Below are 16,512 nucleotides of genomic sequence, written 5' to 3' on the forward strand. Positions count from 1 at the left end.
TGACCCTGGCTGCTGTGCTCACCGTCATCTCCTGGTGCTGCTGCCCCAGCCAGTTCACATCCTCACACTCATCCCAGGGACTGCACCTTCTGATGACTGCACTGGAGTGTTCCTTCTCACTAAGTCTCACAGCCAGGGCTTCAGAGCTGCTTCCCAGCAGGCCCAGCCATACCACTAGCACTCCGAAGCATTGCCTCTGGCTCTCTTCAGAAAAAGCGTGGTCAGGACAAGCTGTTCCACGTACAGTTATCAAGCCTGGTTTCCCAGCACATTTCAGTGGCAACTCTGCACAGCATAGCAACCAACTCCATCGCCTCTCTGTGGCCCTCAGTGTGGGGGAGTAGCCAAGCCAGGGACAGGGAGGAATCTAAGTTATTGGAGGTAGGATATGTGCACAGCCATTAGGGCTTTTTGCCCAGCCTATCGGGCTGAGGTGGTCTAATCCTACAAAAATTGAATACTATTTCCTACATACTAGCCTTGTTATTCTGGGTCGCGTAACTCCATTGCTCATGGAACTTAACTCTAGGCCTCCCCTGTCTATGCAGACATAGTAACACTGATTGTCAATTTCCATGGCGTAAGGCTCCCTACCTGCATAAAAGGAACTTGCTCCCTGCCGGAGCTTTTTATGCACTCAGCCCTAATTATTTCTTGCAGTCCCTGGTGATGTCTCAGACATTCTTGTGAATCTGTCTAGACCAAGTCGTGGCCACCACCACCCAGCCTTGACACAAGGATCCAGGCCCTTTCTTGCTGCCTTTGTTCGCCACCACTGTGGCCACAGCCATGGCACATTCCTGCTGATCTCTGCCTCCCCTGATATGTTAGCGAAGTCTTGGGTGCCGGTTTCAATCCTCCTGGCACTTGGGTACTCCAGGCAGTTGGTTACAAAGTGAGAAGAGTAGCTCCCTGCTCTCTGAGGTCCCGGCTGCTAGTAGGCACCACAGCAGGGCAGCATGGGCTGGAAGATGCTGAAGGCTGGCTTACTGAGTGGCACCTCCTATTGCACAGACAGCCGTTCCCACTCCAGGCTGCACAGAGCCCTGCAAAGTGGTGGGGTCAGGGCAGATGCAAGAAAATCTAAGGTCTACACCTTCTCTCAGCCCCACAACCTTGTTGGTAAGTTGGACTCACTGCCTGAATCCCCCTTCCTTAGGTCGATCCCTCTCTCAGGCATCTGGAGAATCTCCCCAGCAATTTGACCTCTGTCACCCTGCCCTGCTCTCCCCATTTTGTTCTCCAGATGAGCTGGTGTACATCAGGACCCCCTTTGAAGACCCAGTTCACCGTCTCTTACCGGGAAACTTCTTAGCCCCCAGAAAAATCCAAACACAAACAGCTGGCTGGAGGCTGGATGAGAAAGGAGTATCCTGACTCCACCCCCCAGACCCGTCCTGTCTCAGCCTGGCCCCAGCAGAGATGCTGTCTACAGTTGGTAGAATCCATCTCCTTCTTCAAATGCTTTTAAGGAAGCCACATTGTGGAAGGCAGTGAGAAGATCTCTTGCTCTCGCTTTCTGGACCTACAGTAGAGCCTTGGCATTATGTGAGGTGGAAGGAACTTGGACCCTGGGGTTTGAGTAAACAATACTCCAGCAACAACTTTGCCACCTGCTCACAGTGAGACCTGGGCAAGAGCTCTCTGAAGCTACTTTCTCACAGGGAGATGGGAAAGACTCGTCCTCGCCCTTGGGGTTGTTTTGAGGGTTAAATGGAAAACCTAAGATAAAGAACCTAATACAAGGCCTTGCACATAGTTGGCATCTGATAATTCTTAGTTCTTATTTTTAATATATTTTTTGACTTGTGCCAGAGTGTACCATGTGGATGTTAGAGGCATTGAAAGGAGGTTTCTGGAATTGCATAACAAGCTTATCAATTACAAAAATATTTCCTTGCTATTCATTAAGTCCTAAAAAAGAAATATAAGCAATATGAAATTGTTTACATTATGAAATAACAACAGATATAACTGAATAATTTGTAAAGCAAAATTAAAATTATCCTATTCAATGTGCAGAAAAGTGGGGGAAAGGTGGGGAAGAGAACTTACATTATTCAGGTACCTATTATGTGCTATTCATATTGGCACATAATAGGTACCTGAATATTTGGCAAGCAATATGCCAAGATTTTTGCTGTGTTCCTTAAAGGTCACATTATGGCAAGGACACTGAAGCTCTCTAGATTAGATCTCTAGAAAATAATAAACGTCATTCTTTCTTCTTCTGTCACCTTCCTGTGTGTGTCTAAGACTCAGGCTTAATTGTCTACTTCCTATATAAATTCAGTTCCATGCCATGTCCCATGCCCTGCTGGCTTTATCCCAGACATGAAGTGCCCTGGCTTACTCAGAAAGACGAGTGCAGGCCCCTCTTCCTTGGCTTCTACGTAAGGCCAGCAGAACTCCTGAGCCTGTGCTCTAGGGGAAGAGCAGGGCTGGGGTACACTGAAGGTATTCTGACACCTGCTTTACTTGTCACTGTTGCTTCCCTTCCAGTAATTTCCAAGGCAGCTTTCTTGGAAAAGAAACCTGCTTTAATTAAGAACCCCTGGAAATTCTGAGCAATATTCTACTTAAACCTAGCAAAACCCTACTTGCAACAGAGAACAGGGGAGAAAGGGTGGGTAGGAGGACTGATGGAAATGGCTCCACATGATTTGATTCTGTGACCTTCAAAGTCTGAAAAAGAAAATCAGGTTGATTCATAAACAACTAGGGACTAAAATACTTCTGGCTTCCTTTTATTGTACTTCTGGGAACCAACCGATTATGTTTAGAACTCTGGGTGACTGGAAGGGTTTTGTTGCTTTTTTTTAAAGCTGGTCCTGAAACCATAATCAGTTTTCTAGGCTGTTCATTTTGGCATGTGCAGGTTGAACTTTTGTCACTCAATCACAAAGGCATGGAAGATGTTCAGTTTCAAAGAAGGAAGCCAATCCGTGACCAAGGCCACCAAATCCAACACCAAAAACAAACACAAAGGGCTGCATTCCCACACGTCACCACTGGCCCATTTCCAGAGCAGATCCTGACAGATGAGAGGCAGCAGGGAGGAGATGCTGGCTTGCTGCAGGGTTTAGCAGTTAATCTCAGGTGGTTGAAGCATGCCTTGTGCTTCAACTGAAAGGACTGAGACACGGAGATATTAAACAAAGCCTGTGTAACCCTTAAATAAACAGAGAAGGGAGCCAAGAATTGCTGTAGTCATAATCCCTTATTCTACAGCATCCACGGTGTTCAAGGCATCTTCATCAACAGTATGTGTTTTGATTGATTCCTCATTATAATCCAAGCAGTTATTATTAATATTTAGCCCCATTTCTCAAAGCTTTGTGGCTGAAAGACTGCCAGGACCGACGTTCTTTCTAGAAAAAAAAATCAGTATTCTAAAAACAATTAGAGAAAACTTTAGATATCCCTCCCACAAAAGAGAAACTTTCCCCACCCATGCTGCAGGTCCAGAAATGTGCCCACTGCCATTATCCTTCTAAAACACATGCACACAAGTACTGAAGAGTAATTGTTTTTTATACTTTGTTTCTTAATCTAATGCTTTATACAAGGTCAAAACTTGAAAGATCATCTACAAGGTCTATTAAAAAACACTTTCTTCTCATTTTTGGGTTCTACTAAATTTGGAAATCCAATTTAAAGCCAACAGGTAAGGGAATAATATAGTTTCACACACTTATAATTTTATCTCATCTGCAAAGAAACTTCAAAACTAAATTCCATCCTGGAGTGGAATAACATATGCTTGCCAGTCAGCTATTTGCTAACTCTCTGTCTAATTTTCAAAAAAAGGGTGTTGTTCTGTTTCTAGATGTTTTATTCTGTAGTGTGTATAAGGTTGCAATGTATTTAAAAAATTTTTTGGAAATAGATGTGGTATAAATCTTACATAAATAATGACAATTAAGATCTCCAAGAATAATATTATTTTATAGCTAGAGGTTTGGATTAACAGGCAAGAAAACAAAAACAAGAGTTTTCTACCAATGCACAGGAATTTTGTGTTTTAATTTTCTCATCTACAAGAGGTGGTGCAACAGCGCTGTCCTGGGAGGCAAAGGGCCAGGAGTCCAGTCTTCCTATGCTTATACCACATGCAACTTCCAGCAATGCATTCAATCTCTGAATAGTGTCCATCAAATGGGGACTAAAGACACCTTATCTATTTAAAAACAAGGAGTTGGATCAATTTGCTTATAGTTCTTTTATTTCTTAAGATCTATGGCCCCTTCCTCAAAGCATTTAGCTCTAAAACAATCTCGTAGATTAGGTCAAATGCAAACCACAAAACCATGTCTAGTAACTTTTTAACAATCAAACCTCCACATGATTTTGCACTGATGCTAGAGAGAGTGAAGAAGATGACAGTCTTTCTGTCCAGTTCTCATAAACTATTGCTATTTCTAATAAAGTAACCTAAGCACCTGCTGTGGATAAGGCCCCAGGAAAGAAAAGTTTGCTGCTTCTAGACTAATAAAGAGAACTGGCCATTGATCTTAGAGAAATGTTAATTTCCAAGTGAGTATTTTTTAAAACTCCTCCTTTGATTTTATGTTTCCTAGGTCACCATAAATAGAACCTACACACTTTATTTGTACCATCTTAACGTCTTCGATTGAAGTACTGTGTCCTTATCCTAGATTCTTAGCTAGTCTCCTAGCTCCTGGAGGAAAGCATCTATTTCTCACTCACCTTTATATCCTACATGACGCTCAACTCAGTGCCCTGCCTGCAGCAGGGACATAGAAAAGGTTGAACTGATTGACCTGACTTCCTAATTACCCAGCTGACTCTTTAGCTTTTGCTAAATGTTTCTTAGTCCTAATTAAGAGCCAAAGCATTAGCTGGGTGCGGTGGCTCACACCTGCAATCCCAGCACTTTGGGAGGCCGAGGCAGGTGGATCATGAGGTCAGGAGATCGAGACGATCCTGGTCAACACGGCGAAACCTCATCTCTACTAAAAAAAATACAAAAAATTAGCCAAGCATGGTGGCGGGCGCCTGTAGTCCCAGCTACTCAGGAGGCTGAGGCAGGAGAATGGCGTGAACCCGGGAGGCAGAGCTTGCAGTGAGCCGAGATTGCGCCACTGCACTCCAGCCTGGGCGACAGAGCGAGACTCTGTCTCAAAAAAAGAAAGAAAAAAAAGAGCCAAAGCATTGAGAAAATTTGCTAACGACTAAAAATAGCAATACAAAATGCAGCAAGCCCTAGCCTAGCATGTATTATGTCTTTCTCAAGGACAGATGAGAAATATTAAAGTGTTCTTCAAAATACTATAAAAAGCTTCATTTCTTCATCTGTTCCTATCACAGATCAGGGATCCCATTTGGAGTTCATCTGCAATTTCAGATTTGCATGAGAAAGGCTTCATTGCAAAGCATCAGCTTCATTTGGCAAATTCAAAGTATCTAGGTAAATTGCTCATTCTTTTTGCATTTGTAAATTCTTTTTCCAAAATTGCTTTTAATAATTTAGTCTAACTCTTACTAAAGGTTTGACTTGGGAATTTTTATTTTTGTTTTTCCTTTTTTTTTTTTTTTTTTTTGAGAGAGGATCCTTCTCTGTCACCCAGGCTGGAATGCAGTGCTGCAATCATAGCTTACTGCAGCCTTGAACTCCTGGGCTCAAGTGATCCTCTGACTTGGGGGTTTTTAGTGCATTCTGAAGTAGAAGGTGTAGGAAAACAGAAAAAGAATATAATTATCCTTACAAATAAGTGATGCATATAGAAGATATACAGTTTGTTTAATATCTCCAGGGTGGTAGCCAGGAGGCTTAATTTCAGAATTTGGGAAACCTTATATTAACCATAGGGTTCTAGTAGCTGTTCCAGTAGTTTTTCCTGTGGTTTGATATGTCTTCAATAAAGGGATGCCTGCCAATCAGCCATAATATCTCTTTAAACTTTTACAGAATCGATATGACCATTTTGATCCATCAGAGGAAAGCTGTGTGGCTATTTGCAGAATCCACTCAAGTGTCCTCCTGCCGCTCACCCTCTGCTGGGGCCCAGCCTGAAGCCAGCAAACAACATAAAAACAAAAACAAAATAAAAGGAACCTCTTCTGGCTTCTTTTCATGTTTACACAATACTGTGGGAATGAGAAGGTAGCTACTCCGTTTGCCAAGCAGAGAAGAGCGATGAAGGATCAGTTATTGTGTAAGAGCGCAGTGTATATAAGCGGATTATTGCTTGCATTCTGTATAAAGTTTTCCTGTAATAACAATGACCGATTTAGTTCATTTCAAGCTATTCATATCCTTGGATTTATTTTTAAGGTGGGAAAGGAACAGCAGAAAGGGTGCCATGGGAAGGAGGGAGAAAAATATAAAACAATACAGCACCCAGACAGACTTCCCAGCGCCACGGCAGAAGCACGCCCAACACATGGCTCTGGGCTGCGATGGGCTGGCCAGATGATGAGCTTCAGGGTCATCAAAGGAGGGAGAAATGAGGGGTTGCCTGAATTTGTGTTGATTGGTGCACTGCACAGAGCAAGGACGAAATGTAAAGCTCAAAGGGAAAGGGTGGAGCCGAAGTGGAATGATATTGCCGCAGAAACTGTGCAGCTCTCGAGGTGTGCGGTGTCACTGGCAGGCAGCCCGTCACCTGGAAGAAAATGTGAAGCATGTTCCCTGCAGACAAGGGTGGCACACTGTAAACAGGCCCGTCGCTCGCTCGCTCGGGAGACAGGGGAGTTGGTATTTACCTTTCAGAGACCTTGGGTCACCCTGCCTCACCCTGAAAGAAGGAAATGTCTCTCACACTTTAAAATCTCGAGTGCATACCACAAAACTCAAATACAGCCCATGACGGGCAGAGCGCTCAATGAAAGTTGACAGATTTAGCAGAAGCATTTACGTGCTAATAGGTTCTGATGACTTCCAGAGGTTAATTTATGTCCTTTTCCCAGGAGTCAGACTTATTTCCCTATTTAAGAGGTAAATCGATTATTAGAATCAGACTCTTTTTAACCTTCAAAGCAAAAATGAAAATAGGTAATAACTTTCTACCCAGGCGGGCCACGTGCTCCCCAACTATATACAGACAACCTCGGGTGCTAAGAGTGTTTAAAGATGTTCATCAGATTCTCCTAAAGCAGTAACAGCCAGGCATGGGCTGAGACAGCATTTTGGAATGTGTTTGAAATGGTGTAATCTTCCATAGTGCCCTATCTTTATTGAGGGAGAAAGAGAGAGAAAACTAATTGAGAAGTAAGAAGTGAGTGGGCAGTTTGGTAGAAGCAGCCACCCATTTGATTTTGTAAGATTTTAAGGAAAGAAAGAAGATTTTAGATGAAAATGTATGACTGCCCCCTTCAATCTCCTTGGGTAGATCTATACCTAATCCAACTAAATATACTTTTGGCTGGGCACGGTGGCTCATGCCTGTAATCCCAGCACTTTGGGATACCAAGGTGGGCGGATCACCTGAGGTCAGGAGTTCAAGAACAGCCTGGCCAACATGGTGAAACCCCATCTCTACCAAAAATACAAAAAATTAGCCGGGCATGGTGGTGCTTACCTGTAGCACCAGCTACTTGGGAAGCTGAGGCAGGAGAATTGCTTGAACAAAGCAGGCAGAGGTTGCAGTGAGCCAAGATTACGCCACTGCACTCCAGCCTAGGTGACAGAGCAAGACTCTGTCTCAATAAACAAATAAATAAACAAACACACTTTTTTTCTTCACTAAAATACTTCACATGATTGGCCCATATTGGAGTTATTTATGTGCCTGTCTCTCCCCCTAAACTACAGGATCTTAGAAGACAGCACACCTTTTGTTTTAATTTTCTTTCACAGTGCCAAGCAAGTTACCTTTCACACAGTAGACATTGAATGAATATTTCCTGATTTAAAAACACGATTTTCAGAAAAAGAAAAAGGGTTTAAATGGGACACAAGAAAAGATAAAGCATCCAAAGAGTTAGATACTGTGCAAACAGACTTGATAAATACCGTTCCAGAAAACCAGCTTCCAAATCAAGGCCTGTTTAAGAAAGAGCATTTTTCGAGAAAAGAAACAGAAGAAATCTGGGTGAAAATGAAACAGCAGAAACAAAATATTATCTGTTGATATATCATAATATATCCCTTCATTTATGCACAAATAATTTTCCTTCCTACCAGCACCCTCCTCGACACACATACAGACTTATTTAGGATGCATCAGAACCACGCCTATGAGCAGAGGCAGCGGGTAAGCATTGAGAAGAACTTCAAGTCCACAGGGCCTGGTAAAGGAGGCAGCTGTGAGGCATGGGGGTGACAGTGATGGTCTCAGAGCACACTAGTGGTGAAGGCCACACCAGCAAACCATGAGAACAGGATATTGTCAGCAGATGCCTGAGTAGAGGGACATATCTTCAACGGATCAGTATGTATCAATGAATAAAATATAGTACTCAGTGCATAGCATTTTACCTTAAAGATAACTCAGCTGAAATACAAGTCTTCTCTGTCATAAGGGATACCTCTAGGACCAAAACCACCAACCAGAATGGTCAAGCCAGAATTTCCACTATTCAGGTGTTGATCTGATCTCTTGGACAAAGCTTGCTTAAGATCACAGGATTCAGGAGTTTCTCCAGGGAAAAGAGCCTCTGCATTTACCCACCTCACCACCAGGGCCAAGAACGAAGCCTCATATACCGGCATATCTCACTTTATTGCACTTGACTGATACTGTCTTTTTTTACAAATTGAAGGTCCATGGCAACCCTGCTTTGAGCAAGTCTATTAGTACCATCTTTTTTTTTTTTTTTCAACAACATGTGCTCATTTCGTGTCTCTGTGTCATATTTTAGTAATTCTCACAATACTTTTAAATTTTTCATTATTATTATGTCTTTTAATAGTATTCGGTGATCAGTGATCTTTGATGTTACTATTATAATTGTTTTGGGGCACCACAAACCACACCCATGTATGATGGAAAACTTAATCCATAAATGTTGTGTGTGTTCTGATGGCTCCACCAACCAGCAGCTGCTTCATCTCCCCCCATTCCTCTCTTTGGACCTCCCTATTCCCTCAGACAGAACACTATTGACATCAGATCAAATAATAACCTTAAAATGGCCTCTAAATGTTCAAGTGAAAGGAAAGGTTACATGTGTACCATTTTAAATCAAAAGCTAGAAATGATTAAGCTGAATGAGGAAGGCATGTCAAAAGCTGAGACAGGCCAAAAACTGGGCTTCTTGTACTCAACAGTCAGCGCAGTTGTGACTGCAAAGGAAAAGTTCTTGAAGGAAACTAAAAGTGAATACACAAATGAAAAGGAAGTGAAGCAGCCTCCTTGCTGATATGGAGAAAGTCTGAGTGGTCTGGGTAGGAGGTCAAAACAGCCACAACACCCTGTTAGCCAAAGCCGGGTTTGAGCAAGACCCCAACTCTCTTCAATTGTGAGGAAGCCACAGAAGAAAAGTGTGAAGCTAGCACAGGCTGGTTCATGAGGTTTAAGGAAAGAAGCCATCTCCACACCATAAAAGTGCAAGATGAAGCAGCAAGTGCTGATGGAGAAGCTGCAGCAAGTCGTCCAGGAGATCTAGCTAAGATCATGGATGATGGTGACTACTCTAAACCGCAGATTTTTAATATAGACAAAGCAGCCTTATATTGCAAGAAGATATCGTTTCATAGAGCAGAAGTCAATGCCTGGCTTCGAAGCTACAAAGGGCAGGCTGATTTTGTGGTTAGGAGCTACTGCAGCTGGTGACATTAAGTTGAAGTCAGTGCTCTTTTACCATTCCAAAAATCCTAAGGTCCTTAAGAATGATGCTAAATCTACTCTGCCTGTGCTCTAGAAATGGAAGAACAAAGCCCGAATGATAGCATTTCTGTTTACCGCATAGTTTTCTGAATATTTTAAGCCCACTGTTGAGCCTACTTCTCAGAAAAAAAATTCTTTTCAAAATATTACTGCTCATTAACAATGCATGTTGCCACCCAAGAGCTTTGATGGCAATGTACAAGGAGATGAATTTTGTTTTCAGGCCTGCTAACACAACATCCATTCTGCAGCCCATGGATCAAGGAGTAATTTTGTCTTTCAATTTTCATTATTTAAGAAGTACATCTTATGTCCCTTCCAAGATGGCTGAATAGAAACAGCTCTGGTCTGCAGCTCCTGGCATGATCGACGCAGAAGATGGGTGATTTCTGTATTTCCAACTGAGCCCCCGCTGGTGATACCCAGGCAAATAGGGTCTGGAGTGGACCTCCAGCAAACTCCAAGAGACCTGCAGTGAGGGACCTGACTGTTAGAAGAAAAACTAACAAACAGGAAAGAATAGCATCAACATCAACCAAAAGGACATCTAAACCAAAACCCCATCTGTAGGTCACCAACATCAAAGACCAAAGGTAGATAATACCATAAAGATGGGGAGAAACCAGAGTAGAAAAGCTGAAAATTCTAAAAACCAGAACGCCTGTTCTCCTCCAAAGGATCACAGCCCCTCGCCAGCAATGGAACAAAGCTGGAAGGACAATGACACTGACGAGTTGACAGAAGTAGGCTTCAGAAGGTTGGTAATAACAAACTTCTCCGAGTTAAAGGAGCATGTTTGAACCCATCACAAGGAAGCTAAAAACCTTGAAAAAAGGTTAGACAAATGGCAACTAGAATAAACAGTGTAGAGAAGATCTTAAATGACCTGATGGAGCTGAAAATGATGGCACAAGAACTTTGTGATGCATGCACAAGCTTCAGTAGCTGATTCGATCAAGCGGAAGAAAGGGTATCAGTGATTGACAATCAAATGAATGAAATAAAGAGAGAAGGCAAGTTTATAGAAAAAAGAGTAAAAAGAAATGAACAAAGCCTCCAAGAAATATGGGACTATGTGAAAATACCAAATATACATTTGATTGGTGTACCTGAATGTGATGGAGAGAATGGAACCAAGTTGGAAATCACTCTTCAGGATATTATCCAGGAGAACTTCCCCAACCTAGCAAGGCAGGCCAACATTCAAATTCAGGAAATACAGAGAATGCCACAAAGATACTCCTCGAGAAGAGCAACTCCAAGACACATACTTCTCAGATTCACCAAAATTGAAATGAAGGAAAAAATGTTAAGTGAAGCCAGAGAGAAAGGTCGGGTTACTCACAAAGGGAAGCCCATCAGACTAATAGCGGATCTCTCAGCAGAAACTCTACAACCCAGAAGAGAGTGGGGGCCAATATTCAACATTCTTAAAGAAAAGAATTTTCAACCCAGAATTTCATATCCAGCCAAACTAAGCTTCATAAGTGAAGGAGAAATAAAATCCTTTACAGACAAGCAAATGCTGAGAGATTTTGTCACCACCAGGCCTGCCTTACAAGAGCTCCTGAAGGAAGCACTAAACATGGAAAGAAACAACCAGTACCAGCCACTGCAAAAACATGCTAAATTGTAAAGACTATCAATGCTATAAATAAACTGCATCAATTAATGGGCAAAATAACCAGCGAACATCATAATGACAGGATCAAATTCACACATAACAATATTAACCTTAAATGTAAATGGGCTAAATGCCCCAATTAAAAGACACAGACTGGCAAATTGGATAGAGTCAAGACCCATCAGTGTGCTATATTCAGGAGACCCGTCTCATGTGCAGAGACACACATAGGCTCAAAATAAAAGGATGGAGGAAGATCTACCAAGCAAATGGAAAGCAAAAAAAAAAAAAAAAAAAAAGGCAGGGGTTGCAATCCTAGTCTCTGATAAAACAGACTTTAAACCAACAAAGATCAAAAGAGACAAAGAAGACCATTATATAACAGTTAAGGGATCAATTCAACAAGAAGAGCCAATTGTCCTAAATATATATGCACCCAATACAGGAGCACCCAGATTCATAAAACAAGTCCTTAGAGACATAAAAAGAGACTTAGACTCCCATACAATAATAATGGGAGACTTTAACACCCCACTGTCAATATTAGAGAGATCAATGAGACAGAAGGTTAATAAGGATATCCAGGACTTGAACTCAGCTCTACAGGAAGCAGACCTAATAGACATCTACAGAACTCTTCCCCCCAAATCAACAGAATAAACATTCTTCTCAGCACTACATTGCACTTATTCTAAAATTGACCACGTAATTGGAAGTAAAGCACTCCTCAGCAAATGTAAAAGAACAGAAATCACAACAAACTGTCTCTCAGACCACAGTGCAATCAAATTAGAACTCAGGATTAAGAAACTCACTCAAAACCGCACAACTACATGGAAACTGAACAACCTGCTCCTGAATGACTACTGGGTAAATAACAAAATGAAGGCAGAAATAAAAATGTTCTTTGAAACCAATGAGAACAAAGACACAATGTACCAGAATCTCTGGGACACATTCAAAGCAGTGTGTAGAGGGAAATTTAGAGCACTAAATGTTCACAAGAGAAAGCAGCAAAGATCTAAAATTGACACCCTAACATCACAATTAAAAGAACTAGAGAAGCAAGAGCAAACAAATTCAAAAGCTAGCAGAAGGCAAGAAATAACTAAGATCAGAGCAGAACTGAAGGAGATAGAGACACAAAAAACCCTTCAAATAATCAATGAATCCAGGAGCTGGACTTTTGAAAAGATCAACAAAATTGATAGACCACTAGCAAGATTAATAAAGAAGAAAAGAGAGAAGAATCAAATACATGCAATAAAAAATGATAAAGGGGATATCACCACTGATCTCACAGAAATACAAACTACCATCAGAGAATACTATAAACACCTCTATGCGAATAAACTAGAAAATCTAGAAGAAATCAATAAATTCCTGGACACATACACCCTCCCAAGACTAAACCAGGAAGAAGTTGAATCTCTAAATAGACCAATAACAGGCTCTGAAATTGAGGCAATAATTAATAGCCTACCAACCAAAAAAAATCCAGGACCAGACGGATTAACAGCCGAATTCTACCAGAGGTACAAAGACGAGCTGGTACCATTCCTTTGGAAACTATTCCAAACAATAGAAAAAGAGGGAATCCTCCCTAACTCATTTTATGAGGTCAGCATCATGCTGATACCAAAGCCTGGCAGAGACACAACAAAAAAAGAGAATTTTAGACCAATATCCCTGATGAACATCAATGTGAAAATTCTCAATAAAATACTGGCAAACCGAATCCAGCAGCACATCAAAAAGCTTATCCACCATGATCAAGTCGGTTTCATCCCTGGGATGCAAGGCTGGTTCAACATATGCAAATCAATAAACATAATCCATCACATAAACAGAACCAACAACAAAAACCACATGAATTATCTCAATAGATGCAGAAAAGGCCTTCAACAAAATTCAACAGCCCTTCATGCTAAAAACTCTCAATAAACTGGGTATTGATGGAACGTATCTCAAAATAATAAAGGCTATTTATGACAAACTCACAGCTAATATCATACTGAATGGGCAAAAACTGGAAGCATTCCCTTTGAAAACCGGCACAAGACAAGGGTGCCCTCTCTCACCACTCCTATTCAACATAGTGTTGGAAGTTCTGGCCAGGGCAATCAGGCAAGAGAAAGAAATAAAGGTATTCAATTAGGAAAAGAGGAAGTCAAATTGTCCCTGTTTGCAGATGACATGATTGTATATTCAGGAAACCCCATCGTCTCAGCCCAATATCTCCTTAAGCTGATAAGCAATTTCTGCAAAGTCTCAGGATACAAAATCAATGTGCAAAAATCACAAGCATTCTTATACACCAATAACAGACAGAGAGCCAAATCATGAGTGAACTCCCATTCACAGTTGATACAAAGAGAATAAAATACCTAGGAATCCAACTTACAAGGGATGTGAAGGACCTCTTCAAGGAGAACTACATACAACCACTGCTCAACGAAATAAAAGAGAACACAAACAAATGGAAGAACATTCTATGCTCATGGATAGGAAGAATCAATATTGTGAAAAATGGCCATATTGCCTAAGGTAATTTATAGATTCAGTGCCATCCCCATCAAGCTACCAATGACTTTCTTCACAGAATTGGAAAAAACTACTTTAAAGTTCATATAGAACCAAAAAAGAGCCTACATTGGCAAGACAATCCTAAGCAAAAAGAACAAAGCTGGAAGCATCATGCTACTTCACTTCAAACTATATTACAAGGCTACAGTAACCAAATCAGCATGGTACTGGTACCAAAACAGATACATAGACCAATGGAACAGAACAGAGGCCTCAGAAATAATACCACACATCTACAACTGTCAGATCTTTGACAAACCTGACAAAAACAAGAAATGGGGAAAGGATTCCCTATTTAATAAATGGTGCTGGGAAAACTGGCTAGCCATATGTAGAAAGCTGAAACTGGATCCCTTCCTTAAACCTTATACAAAAAAATTAATTCAAGATGGATTAAAGACTTAAATGTTAGACCTAAAACCATAAAATCCCTAGAGGAAAACCTAGGCAATACCATTCAGGACATAGGCATGGGCAAGGACTTCAGGACTAAAACACTAAAAGCAATGGCAACAAAAGCCAAAATTGACAAATGGGGTCTAATTAAACTAAAGTGCTTCTGCACAGCAAAAGAAACTACCATCAGAGTGAACAGGCAACCTACAGAATGGGAGAAAAGTTTTGCAATCTACCCAGCTGACAAAGGGCTAATATCCAGAATCTACAAAGGACTCAAACAAATTTACAAGAAAAAAACAACCCCATCAAAAAGTGGGCAAAGGATATGAACTGACACTTCTCAAAATAAGACATCTATGCAGCCAACAGACACATGAAAAAATACTCATCATTACTGATCATCAGAGAAAGGTAAATCAAAACCACAATGAGATACCGTCTCATGCCAGTTAGAATGGCAATCATTGGCAATCATTAAAAAGTCAGGAAACAACAGATGCTGGAGAGGATGTGGAGAAATAGGAATGCTTTTACACTGTAGGTGGGAGTGTAAATTAGTTCAACCATTGTGGAAGACAGTCTGGCGATTCCTCAAGGATCTAGAACCATTTGACCTAGCAATCCCATTACTGGGTATATACCCAAAGGATTATAAATCATCCTACTATAAAGCACACGTATGTTTACTGCAGCACTATTCCCAATAGCAAAGACTTGGAACCAACCCAAATGTCCATCAATGATAGACTGGATTAAGAAACTGTGGTATATATATACCATGGAATACTATGCAGCCATAAAAAAGGTTGAGCTCATGTCCTTTACAAGGACACGGATGAAGCTGGAAACCATCATTCTGAGCAAACTATCGCAAGGACAGAAAACCAAACACCACATATGTTCTCACTCATAGGTGGGAATTGAACAATGAGAACACTGGGACACAGTGCGGGGAACATCACACACTGGGGCCTGTTGTGGGGTGGGGGGCTGGGGGAGGGATAGCATTAGGATAAACACCTAATGTAAATGACGAGTTGATGGGTGCAGCAAACCAACATGACACATGTATACCTATGTATCAAACTTGCATGTAGTGCAGCAAACCAACATGACACATGTATACCTATGTATCAAACTTGCATGTTGTGCACATGTACCCCAGAACTTAAAGTATAAAAAAAAAAAAAAAGAAATACATCTTATAAGGTCATAGCTGCCATAGATAGTGATTCTTCAGCTGGATCTGAGCAAAGCAAATGGAAAACTTTCTGGAAAGGATTCACCATTCTAGATGCCATTAAAAATATTGGTGATTCATGGAAGGAGATCAAAATATCAACATTAAAAGGAGTTTGGAAAAAGTTGATTCCAACCCTGACATATGACGGTGAGGGGTTCAAGACTTCAGTGGAGGAAGTAGGGACAGATTTGATGGAGATAGCAAGATAACTAGAATTAGAAGTGGATCCTGAAGATGTGACTGAATTGCTGCTTTCTCATGATCAAACTAAGGGATGAGGAGTTGCTTTTTATGGGTGGGCAAATAAAGTGGTTTCTTGAGATGGAATCTACTCCCGGTGAAGATGCTATAAACAATGTTGAAATGACAGCAAAGGATTTAGAATATTACATAAATTTAGTTGGTAAAGCAGTGGCAGGATTTGAGAGGACTGACTTCAGTTTTGAAAGGAGTTCTCTTACGAGTAAGTGGCTATCAAATAGCATTGTATGTTACAGAAAAATCTTTCATGAAAGGTAGAATCAATTGATGTGGCAAACTTCATTGTTTTCCTATTTTAAGAAATTGCCACAGTCACCCCAGCCTTCAGCAACCACCACCCTGACCAGTCAGCAGCCATCAACATCAAGACTTAACCCTTCATCAGTAAAAAGATTACAACTCGCCGAAGGCACAGATGATCATTAGCATTTTTTTTTTAGCAATGAGATTTTTTTTTCTTCAACTTTTATTTTAAGCTCTGGGGTACATGTGCAGAATGTGTAGGTTTGTTACACAGGTAAACATGTGCCATGGTGCTTTGCTGCACAGATCAACCCATCACCTAGGTATTAAGCCCAGCATCCATTAGTTATTCTTCCTGATGC

Source organism: Pan paniscus, chromosome 17 (genome assembly GCF_029289425.2).
Source record: "Pan paniscus chromosome 17, NHGRI_mPanPan1-v2.0_pri, whole genome shotgun sequence".
NCBI lineage: Eukaryota > Metazoa > Chordata > Mammalia > Primates > Hominidae > Pan > Pan paniscus.